Raw genomic sequence first — 11492 nt, forward strand, 5'->3', positions numbered from 1 at the left:
ATGGGAGAAATGCTAGGTTTATAAGTTGGTTGATCGTAATCCCTAGTGACGCATTTTAAAACTATGAGGGCTTCGGCTCAGAGCGGACAATATCAATAGTGGGCCAGGCCATTACATTTGTGGTATCAGAGCCGCTCCGCGTGCAACCTTGAGCGATGGTGGGGTAAACCTCAATGAGGACGCTGAGTCCCATAAGGGGGGTGGATTGTAACACCCTAGGCAAATCCCACATCGACAAAACATGGAAGAGATGTTGGGTTTATAAGTTGGCGGTTCGTAACCCCTAATGACGCGTTTTAAATCTGTGAGGTCCATGAGCCAAAGCGGACAATACTAACTGGAGAAGGATCAGGCTGTTACAATTTGGTATCAGAGCTAGACTCCCTCTAGTATGGTGTGTGGTGCGAGGATGCACCAGGCAGAAGCTGGTGGGCTTGTCACGACCCAGGGATCGGGTTGGGACGTGCTTGTTCAACTAGCTATGCACTGGGGTGCAAACTTCGTGTCCCACATCGAAAACGGGAAAAAAAGATTTAGGCCATATATGTGGGAGCCTTCCTCACTTGGTCAGCGTGCTTTTGGGAATGAAACCTCCCAAAGGACAAATCCGTGAGGCCCATGGGCCAAAGCGGACAATACTAACTGGAGAATGATCAGGCTGTTACACTCAAGGCTTGCCAACCAATTATAAATTGGGTTTTTGCCTTTAGAAAGGTTGTAGATGTGTATAGGATACTAGAAACAATTTCTCACAATTTTAATTCAAAGAAATTTGGGCAATTCTCTTTGAATTTCTTTGAATTGATGAGAAAAGATGAAGAGGAGATAGAGCTCTAAAAGTGGCAGCACCTTTGAGACAAAGAAGAAGAGTGTTTTATTTTTCTTTCTTTTCCCTTTTATAATTAGGTCATCACTTAAACCCTTGCCACATGTCATCTCCACATTGCATCTTGTTTTTTAATTAACTTAATCACATTAAGCCAAGTGTCAAAGCTAGACTTAATCATGACTTTGATCATCTAACATAATAGGAAGACAAATGGTAAGCTTATATGATGCCATGTGTCACCATCTCATAGTGCCACATGTCCCCTAAAAAATAACCAAATTACCCTTATGTTGTAATTTTGAGTTCTCAACCCAAAATCATTATTTCTCCTCTTCTAATCAATTTATATCAAATATAAATTAATTAATCTCTATTAATTAATTTCTTATAATTAAATTCATATTTAAACACTCTAATTATAAATTTAATTTATACTATACATCCAATAATCTAGATTTGGTTTCAAGCCATGCTAGGGACCTTGCAATCTTATTGCAAACCAAACCTATTTAATTAATCAATTAAACTCTTTAACTAATCAATTAAATCACATTTTACTTGGTGATTAACTTGTGTATGTGTGTGACTTACTAGGCTCATCACTAATTGGCAATAAGATATGACATTAACTCTTAATATCATCAGAACTCTTTCTTACCATAAATGATTTCTCTAAATCATTTTAGGCATCTCATAGACCATGGTTGACACCTAGCATAGCATGCCATGGCCACCCAATCAGTAATAAGGAATACCTTAAATGAACCTTTAATCATATGTTACCATGCACTAGAATCTCTCTGTTACAAAATCCCAATTCGAGCTGGAGTCATGATTTATGTCAAACCCTATTTGCTATGAATATTATGTTCTCTTTTAATTCCAGTTCTTGATTAATTAGATTTTCCTATCAAAAACTCTTTTCTGACTAAATATGTCTGTCCTGGCTAGGAACTTGAAATATCAAGAACAATTAAATGAACATAGGATTTTATCCTTATTTACTTAGGGCAACAGATCAATCTTGATCAACACCTATCTCCATATATAACTAGTAGGAGCCAACACATGCCCATATACCCATACACAGTGCAAGTATGAAAGCAGTATCAAAATCAAACCACCTATATACAAGATAACTGTGTTATCTCAGGTCTGAAGATTATATGCACTGATATGATATATGAGAATGCATTGACAAGAGTAAACTCCATGTGCTTGTCATATGCATCACTAGTTCGGCCCACTTATCATGTATAAGCGCTTGTCATATTTGTTATATGGCATGAGACTCACTATTCCATCTTATTTATATCTCATATAAATACCTTGGGAACAAACATGATTACAATCATTCTGGATAAGTGATAGTTGTCAAATCCATCAGAAATTTAATTAACTGAAACTACCAGTTATGAAATATTTTCTGCAATACGTGGTAAGTCCAGGTCGAACCCTAGAGACTACATTATTAAATTCCGTGCACTTCAAAAAAAAGAAACAAAGGTTGGGGGGGGGGGATAATTCGCAATCCAAAGAAGAAATCAAAAATCCAAAATTAAGATATAAAATTAAATAAGAAAATCTCGAATTAAACAAACTTCAGTCCTAGGTAATTCACATTTCACTGCATTGATTTGATCATAGACAAAAGAAATACAATTATCTCTTATTGAATATTTAAAGTAGATTTACCAAACGATGAGGTAAACCCCTGACTTCCCTATACTCATCAATTTGAGTCCAGCACTCTTATTGACTCTAATTATTAACTGAGTTGATATTAAGCAATCCTCATCAAATCAATAACTGCTTTAAGATAAGGAAGTTATTAAGCTGAACAACAATTTATGAAGCATAAATCATTTAATCCACCCTATTGTTTCTTTAGGTTATTATCGAAAACTTGGATCATAATCAATAAAACCTAATTGCTACTCATGTTCAATCTTACACAATAATTACGGATTATGAAGATGAACTAGCTATTGATCAAATCAATCAATTAACTAATAGGCCTTTTTAGCAAATCATTCAACAGATAAAAAACAATTAAATCAAAAAACAATAGATATTCAAAAAGACATAAATTAAATTAGAACCTAGTCTCACAAATCACACATAAGAACTTGAATCCTGTAACATCCTCACTTTAGCTAGTCCGTACAGTCTACTGTTCCGGTGACCAATGTCGGTCTGGACAGCTAGAACGTCTGGAAAAATATTTAAACTAAAGTGAAGAACCATAATTAACTCAAATATTAATAAGAAAAATTTAGGAAAAATTTTAGAAATAAAATACATCCAAGTTAAATGAGCCGGTACCCTAGCGATGAGTAACCTAGTGAGAAGTTACGGTTCTCGCAACTAGGAGCCCTAGACCCAGGGAAAAAATTAAAAAAATAATTTTTGAGACTCTAGAGAAGGGTTATTGAGGTTCTTATGGCATTAGAATGGCAAGGAAATGCTTAGAAAAAATTTTCAATCGGTACAGACAATTTTGGCTCGTTAAGCCAAACGGAGGGCATTTTGGTCATTTCATCTTTAGAGATGATTTTTGGCCAACTTGTCCAGTTAAATAAATAATTTATATAACCTAAAATATGAATAAATATTGTTAAAAATTTAATTGAAATTAAATAGACAAGAAAAGATGAGAAAATGAAAGAAAATGGACTTATGACATCATAATGATGTCATTAAGATTCTCTCAACCAACCCAATGTGGAAACATGGCATAACTTTATTTAAAAGAGATAAAGTGGGCTGGAAAATGAAAGAAAAATCAGAATTCTCTTCTCTTCTTCTTCCTTGCCGTGACATACCCACCATAGCCACCATTTCAAGCTTTTAAAGCTTGATTTCACTAACTTCTACCCAACAAAACCCTATACTCCCAATACAAAAAAGTGTTCTTGCATCTTGGTGATTCTTTTGAGAGAAAAAACAAGAGGAAAACAAGAACCCTAGCAAGTGGGGAAACTTCACTCCATAGAGGTTAGTGACCTAACTTTAAATTTTACTTTAAATTCATGTTTAAGGACCATGAATGAGTGCACATGACAAAGAAAATTGAGGAAATACTATTGGTATGCTAACCCTAAATTTCGGCAGCCTTGGTTGGATATGATTATGATGAGTTTTATGGAGTTAAAATGATAGTTTGGTTGCCCTCAATATGCATGAATTGAATGGATTAATGAAATGCAATGATAATGCATGATTTGTAATGTTTGAGTTAGGGTTTGGAGTGGAAAAATGAGACTTTGACCATGTGATAATGAAAGTAGGTTTTAATGGTCAATTAGTGACCGTTTGGTTTGGTTTGAATCAAAAATGAAGTGAATGGTGTAGTGGGATTGGAGTTTGGTGTGGCTACCCTTGGTGACCTGCAGGACTAGGCATGAGTCCAGCAGGTTAGGCAGCAATAACTTGAATTGTAGAGGTCCAATTGCTGCAAGTTCAATTGGACATGAAACTAGACACATAATGGCACAACTTTGGTGAGGAAACCATACCCAGAAAACCAAACCAAGTGGACCAAAAGATTGCCCTAATCCAGGTAACCTGCATTCTGCCTGGGCAAAATGACAAAATGAACAGTATTTGGTCATTTGGCCATAACTCAGTGTAGAAAGGTCCAATTGACCTGAAATTTTACCAGCAATAAGCTGAGATATATACTACAACTTTCATGAAGAAACATAACCAAAATTATGACCAGAACATATTCAAAAAGTGAGTTGCAGTCACTGTTCCTAACACTATAAATTTGGTTAGTCCAGAAATTCTGGAAAAATTTCAATCCGGCCAGTTGTGGTTTTTGGGCCATAACTTGAGTTACAAAACTCCAAATGGAGTGATTCAAAAAAGGAAATTCAACTAGACAAAATAAGGAAAAACTTTTATGTTGATCATTTTGCCAAATTCCCACTACGAAAATGACTAATGGAACAGTAAAAATAAAGCATGAAAACTGAAAATTCTGCCTAATTAACATTAAGCTTAGAAATGGTATTGGTAACCAATAACAATAAATTTAGAATGGAAAATGTGGTATGTTGGGAGTATTAGAATCAATGTATCGATTGTCTATGCAAAAGTCAACATTTTAGTTGACTAATGAAATGAATAGTAACATTAAAACTTGAATTTCAAGAATTATGACACTTAAAAGTGTAATATGCCCTAGTATACCTAACAGGATTGGTTTAGATAGCTTGGCATGCCAATAGGGTTCTATTAGCAGTACTGCATATGGCTTCATGCCATTCTGTGTTTCATGGCTTCCCATGCCATTCTGTGACATAATAGCCTTTGGCTATGTTATTTGAGTTGATATACTTGGGTTTTAACCCTGACAATTATTACAGCTTATTAGTTGTTCTGTTGCACACCGGGAGATACAATGTAACCGATGGTGTGATGGTCCGAGGTATTTAGTACCCAGTGCCAGTTTACCCGTTTATCTAGTCCAGTCAACTAGTATGGTTTACTCGGGCAATGATAATAAACCTTACCAAATTTTAATTGAATAATACTGCAAATAATATCAGAAATTAAGTTTACTCAAAAATGTAAACATACAATCTGCATACTTATTTTTATTATATTTTATTTTATTTTATATTGTCACCACTAAGCAGAATTACTTAGCGCATCGCTTTTTCCACGCGCAGGTACTGGAGACCTAGCTGGGGAGCCCAGCAGACATCAGACAGGGTGAGCCTTCAGAGCTGTATCCAGAGTCCAGAGTCACCTCACATCTGCACTGCATATGGTAGGACATTAGGATTCTGGGTAGCATTTTGTATTTTGCATTTTGTATTAGTTTGGATTGTAACTATAAACTCTTGTAATTATGTAATAATGTAAATATATGAAATTTCATGTTATTGAAATTTTCTGTATAATGTATGTTGATAAATGAAATGTTGAGAAATATTTATGAATGAGCTTCTAGTGATGAAGTGAACAGAAAAGTTTTGAAAATAGTATTGAGATGTTGAGATTGGGTTGATATATGTGTGTATAATGGAGTTTGGATTTGGAAATTATATTGGAAGTGTTTTTAAACAGGTTCAGAAGAACTGTTTTTCTCATTTATAGCCGGCACTCTACCGGATTTTCTATAAAATTTGCGGAAAAATTCAAATTTATCAAAAATTAAAAATAAGTGAATTAAAAGGGATAAATTATAATAGAAACATAAATTGGTGCTTCGGCACACTGAGTGGCATAACTTGCTTGGCTACACTGTAGACGGGTAAGGGGTGTCACAAATCCCTTGAACTGAATTAAAAACTTAGCCACTCATGTTCATGGCTTACAGAAAAATAAAAAAGAAATCTAAAAAGAGAATGGAGAACGAAGGTCTGAATTGGGATGTGTTTTAGCTGCTGCCCAAAGAAATATTTATAATAAAAAACCAAATCCCTAAGATAGGAACCAAACTAGGAAAAGTTTTGAAATTCAAAAGATAGATTTTCAGCCTGTATTCACGTCTCTGAAATCATGGCTGATTTTCAGTAACTTTCTTTTTGAATCTATCTCTGCCCTCTTCAGGAAAGTTGTAGCCTTATTTCTTAGCTTTCCAATGGGTACCCATTCACCAAATCCGAGGTCTACAACCCAAGTTATGGCCCAAAAACTGGGACTAGTTTAGACAAACAGTCCAGCCCATAGTGATGACTTCATTTCCATTTTTGATAATTAAAATAACCTTATCTTGCTTCCAACCCTTCATAAAAGTTGTAGAGGAGGCTCTTAAGGTTCAATTGGGCTTGGGCTTGCTTCATTTGGACCTTTGGAACTCCAGATACAAAATAAATACTGAAACTGGTCGTGCCAATCAAGTATGGGCTTTTGCAATAGATTCATAGCTCATTTTGTCAACCTTGGAGATTGATTTGGGCTTTGGTCCCTCTTTATCATTTGTAGTGCTCTATATTAGATTTCAATGGATTAAACAGCACTCAATTTAGAGACCCACAACTTTAGAAACACCTGAAAAATACAGCAAAGGTCAAATCCTAAAAATTTCTCCATTTCACGCAATTATTCCAACAACTATCTAAAAATATGCCTAAATGATAAATATACTTTAATCAACTGAATTATGCATAAAAACACACTAGAAACACTAAATGAAATGGGAGTAAAATTAATAAATTATGCACTTATCAAATTCCCCCACACTTATTCCATGCTTGTCCTCAAGCATGACTTAAACTCTCAATCAACTCCACTTAGAAGTTCCTTATCTTCACCCTATCACAACATTCTCTAACAAAAGATTAAAAGTTTGAAAGAAGAGATAAGTAAGGTAATAACTATCACAAAAATTCCATCAACACCATACTAATATATCAATAATTTTTCTAACATAAAATAAAAGGCTTGAAATCAATTAAGCTCGCACAATTAAAGTTCCATAAAATTTTAAATCAATACATATCAAAACATAAGGTTAATTTATTAAGGCATAATAATTATAGCTCTTTTCAAATCTTAGGGGAGATTTTTTTTTTTTTTTTGAAATTGGTACTTCTCTCCTATCACTGTTACTTTTTTTTTTTATTTCAACCGTCACCTTCTGAAAAGTACCTTGCTCATATCCTAGCTAGCTTTTGGCCTGAGAATCGACATGGGGTTCATGAAGACCCCTGGTTAGTTTGCTTAACTAAAATAGCGGAGCAATTTTCAGGTTCAATCTTTTATTTTCCCCAATTTATGCATCTACATATTATAAAGTGCCCTGATAGATTAAACAAAGTTCTGAAATATGCATGACATTAGTTTAAAGCACACATAACTAATCATTTCACTATTAAATCAAGCCTAAATGATTTAAGCAGGAAAAAATTGCTCTATGGTAGAGGGAAAATCCATCATTAAGTTACTATTACCTTGCTTAAAATCTCAAAAATTTAATCTAAAATAGAAAAGTCATTTCAAGGACAAAGCACTTCTCTCCGAGAGTTAATAAAGAATCATAAATCAAACTTATGAGAAATTTTATTTTATTTTATTTTATTTATTTATTTATTTATTTATTTTAAAGAAAAGCAACAAATTTATCCTCCCCCACACTTAAAACTTACATTGCTCCCAATGTAAAGCGCAAATACAAAAGAAAAGGAAAAAAATGCTAGAAAATAAAATAAGATAAAGGAAAGAAAACAAATCTTATTATAACTAACAAGCCACCCATGAGTGCCTCCCAAGAAGCACTTTTGTTTATCGTCGTTAGCTCGACATGGCAAAGCTCCTTACTGAATGCTCCCGAAACCCCTCATAAAATGGCTTGAGTTCATGACCATTGACCTTGAATACTTTGTTAGTTCCTAAACTTTGAATTTCAACTGCACCATAAGGAAACACATTAGTAACAAGAAAGGGTCTAATCCAACAAGAATGCAACTTACCAGGCATCAACTTCAATATGGAATTATACAATAAAACTTTTTGTCTAATCATAAACTGCTTCCTTAGTTTGTCATGGAATGCCTTTGTCTTTTTTTTTATTGATCCTAGAATTTTCATAAGCCTTAAGGCGAATTTCCTCAAATTCATGCAAATGTGATTTTCTTTCTAACTCATTCTCCATGCTTAACTCAAAAACATTATGCACAAATGTATTAATGACATCAATAGAAAAGACAGAAAAGACAGAATGATCATCAGCAGGATACTTCATGGAATCAAAGATATTAAATTTTGACAGTCTCTCTATCAAACTCTATAGTTAAGGTACCCTCATCCACATTAATTTTTGTATTGACAGTTTTTAGGAAAGGTCTTCCAAACAAAATCAAAGCTAAATTTGATTAGAGAGCACTATCATCCTCCATATCCAGAATGTAAAAATCTGCAGGAAAAATCAATCCTCCAACCTGCACCAACACATCCTCAACTACTCCCAATGGGTAAGCATTAAGACGATCAGCTAATTGAATAATGACACTGATTTCTTTCAAAAGACCCAAATTTAAAGTTTAAAAAACTGAATTTGACATAACATTAATAGATACTCCTAAATCTGTCATTGCACTTTCAAATCTAGAATCACCTATTTTGCAAGGAATAGAAAACGAACCTGGATCCTTACACTTAAGGGGGTAATTTTCACTGAATTAATGCTGACACATTTTCCCCCACACTGATCTTCTCATTATTCCTCAACTTATGCATTGTAGTGCATAATTCTTTAAGGAATTTAGCATACCTGAGAACTTGTTTGATCGCATCAAGTAAAGGTATATTAATCTCTACCTTCTTGAAAGTCTCCAAAATTTCTTTCTCTTATTCTTCTTTCTTAGTTTTAACCAACCTGCAGGGGAATGGAGGAAGAACATAATTATTAACCTTATTCAGTTTAGGTTCATTATTTACCTCAACTTCAGACTCTTTTTCTCCTTGCTTCTTCTTTTTTGTTGACTCATGTGGAGTCTGATTATCAACTTCTTTCCCACTCTGCAATAGTATCGCACTCACATTTTCTCTGGGGTTCATAACTGTTTGTGATGGAAGCTTTCCAGAATCTTGAGCTTCCAACTTACTCACAGATAAGGCTAACTGACCAATCTACCTCTCTATGTTTTGAATGTTATTTCTGGTCTCCTATTGAAACTGTTGGATATTGTTAGCCAAAGCCTTAACAATTTCATCAAGTGACATACCTTGATTTGATGGAGGTGGAGGTGGTTGATTCACTTGTCTCTACTGCTGGTATCGGTTTTGCACTGGTTGATTCCCATAACTCAGATTAGGATGATCTTGCCATCCTAGATTATAAGTATTGGAAAAGGGTTCATACCTGTGTTGTGGCTGTCCATAATTTCCTACTGCATTAACATGTTGCATTTTTCCTACAGCCAATTGCCTCACCAAAGAAGTTAAATCAGAAATTTATTTCTCAAGGTTAAATGTACTTACCTCATTAACCTTCATAGGTGTGTGATCCATTCTCATTCCAAACTGCTGAGAATTTGCTGCCATGTTAGCAATCAGCCTCCTTGCCTCTTCTGGTGTCTTGTCAACCAAAGCTTATCCACTAGCAGCATCTATCATACTACAGTCCATTGGTAAAAGTCCCTCATAGAAATACTGAATCAACAGCTGCTCACTTATTTGATGATGGGGACAGGTTGCACATAGCTTCTTAAATCTCTCCCAAATTCATACAAACTCTCTTCATTGTACTGCCAGATGCCACAAATTTCTTTTCTTATATTGGCAGCACGGGAAGCAGGAAAATACTTCTCCAAAAATATCTGCTTCATCCCATTCCATGAGTTGACAGATCCAGAAGGAAGGTAATATAACCAATCCTTAGCTGTGCCTTCCAGTGAGAAAGGGAAAGCTCGAAGCTTGATTTGATCTTCTAAAACTCCTTGAGGTTTAATGTTGGAACACACAACATGAAATTCCTTTAGATGCTTATGTGGATCCTCACCTGCAAGACCATGAAACTTAGGCAACAAATGGATTAGTCCATATTTCAACTCAAAAGCAACATTTAAAGCAGGGTATTAAATACACAAAGGCTGTTGGTTTAGATTAGGAGCAGCTAACTATTTCAAAGTCCTAGCAGCCATGGTTTCATTTTCGAAATTTGAATCCAAATCCGAATCCGAACTTAACTCCCTTAGAGATTGGACTCCTTCATATGTACTCGGAATCTACCTAGCTTGCTTAGCCAATTTTCTCAACCGTTTAGCTATTTTTTCTACTCCTAGATCAAAGATCAACTCACCAGATTGAGAAGTTCTTGTCATAAACAAAAAGAAATCAAAGTAAAAAATGGAAAATGCCTCAAAACCCTAGAAAACAATGGAATTTAGCCTCAAGAGCGTCGTTTCCTTCAAAATAGGTATGGGTCGCCCTCCAAATTCAACCAAAAATCTATCGATGAATAGTGACATTGTAATTTTTTTCCAAAAACCTGAAAATAACAACACTTCACAAACAAAATTAATAACAAAATACCCTAACACTAAAAACACGAAATCCAATTAATTTCAGTCCCCGGCAATGGCGCCAAAATTCTTGATGGTTGTTGAATCCACCAGAAATTTAATTAACTGAAATTATCAATTGTGAAATATTTTCTGCAATACGCGGTAAGTCCAGGTCGAACACCTAGAGACTGAATTATTAAATTTTGTGCACTTAAAAAAAAGAAACAAAGGTTGGGGGGTGTAATTTGCAATCCAAAGAAGAAATCAAAAATCCAAAATTAAGATATAAAATTAAATAAGAAAATCTCGAATTAAATAAACTTTAGTCCAAGATAATTCACATTCCATTGCATTGATTTGATCATAGACAAAAGAAATACAATAATCTCTTATTGAATACTTAACGTAGATTTACCAAACAGCGAGGTAAACCCCTTGTTAGTGGTATGCCCTAGAGCATATCATTTAATATGTATCTTGTACATATTTTATTAATAAAAGGCATTTTCACTTTTCTGTTTACATAATATATTTATGTGTAATAGAAAAGGTCCATTGATATTTTGTTAGAAATATTATTCTTAAGTTGTTAAGAATATGAGTGACAATATTTCTAGCACGAAGTATCATAACTAGGTTCACAATTGAGGATACTTCATAATAAGGACATGACTTATCCAGAAAGATTGTATTCATGTTTG

At 34.4% G+C, this 11492-nt stretch overlaps 1 non-coding gene across 1 annotated transcript; it reads left to right on the forward strand.

The window, feature by feature from the left end:
- Positions 1-9959: 9959 nt before the first annotated feature.
- LOC131174205 (small nucleolar RNA R71) lies at positions 9960-10065 on the forward strand. The gene has a single exon (XR_009144453.1). It is a non-coding gene; the product is annotated as a small nucleolar RNA R71 (small nucleolar RNA).
- Positions 10066-11492: the final 1427 nt, after the last annotated feature.

The sequence above is a fragment of the Hevea brasiliensis genome, chromosome 15 (assembly GCF_030052815.1).
Source record: "Hevea brasiliensis isolate MT/VB/25A 57/8 chromosome 15, ASM3005281v1, whole genome shotgun sequence".
Classification (NCBI taxonomy): domain Eukaryota; kingdom Viridiplantae; phylum Streptophyta; class Magnoliopsida; order Malpighiales; family Euphorbiaceae; genus Hevea; species Hevea brasiliensis.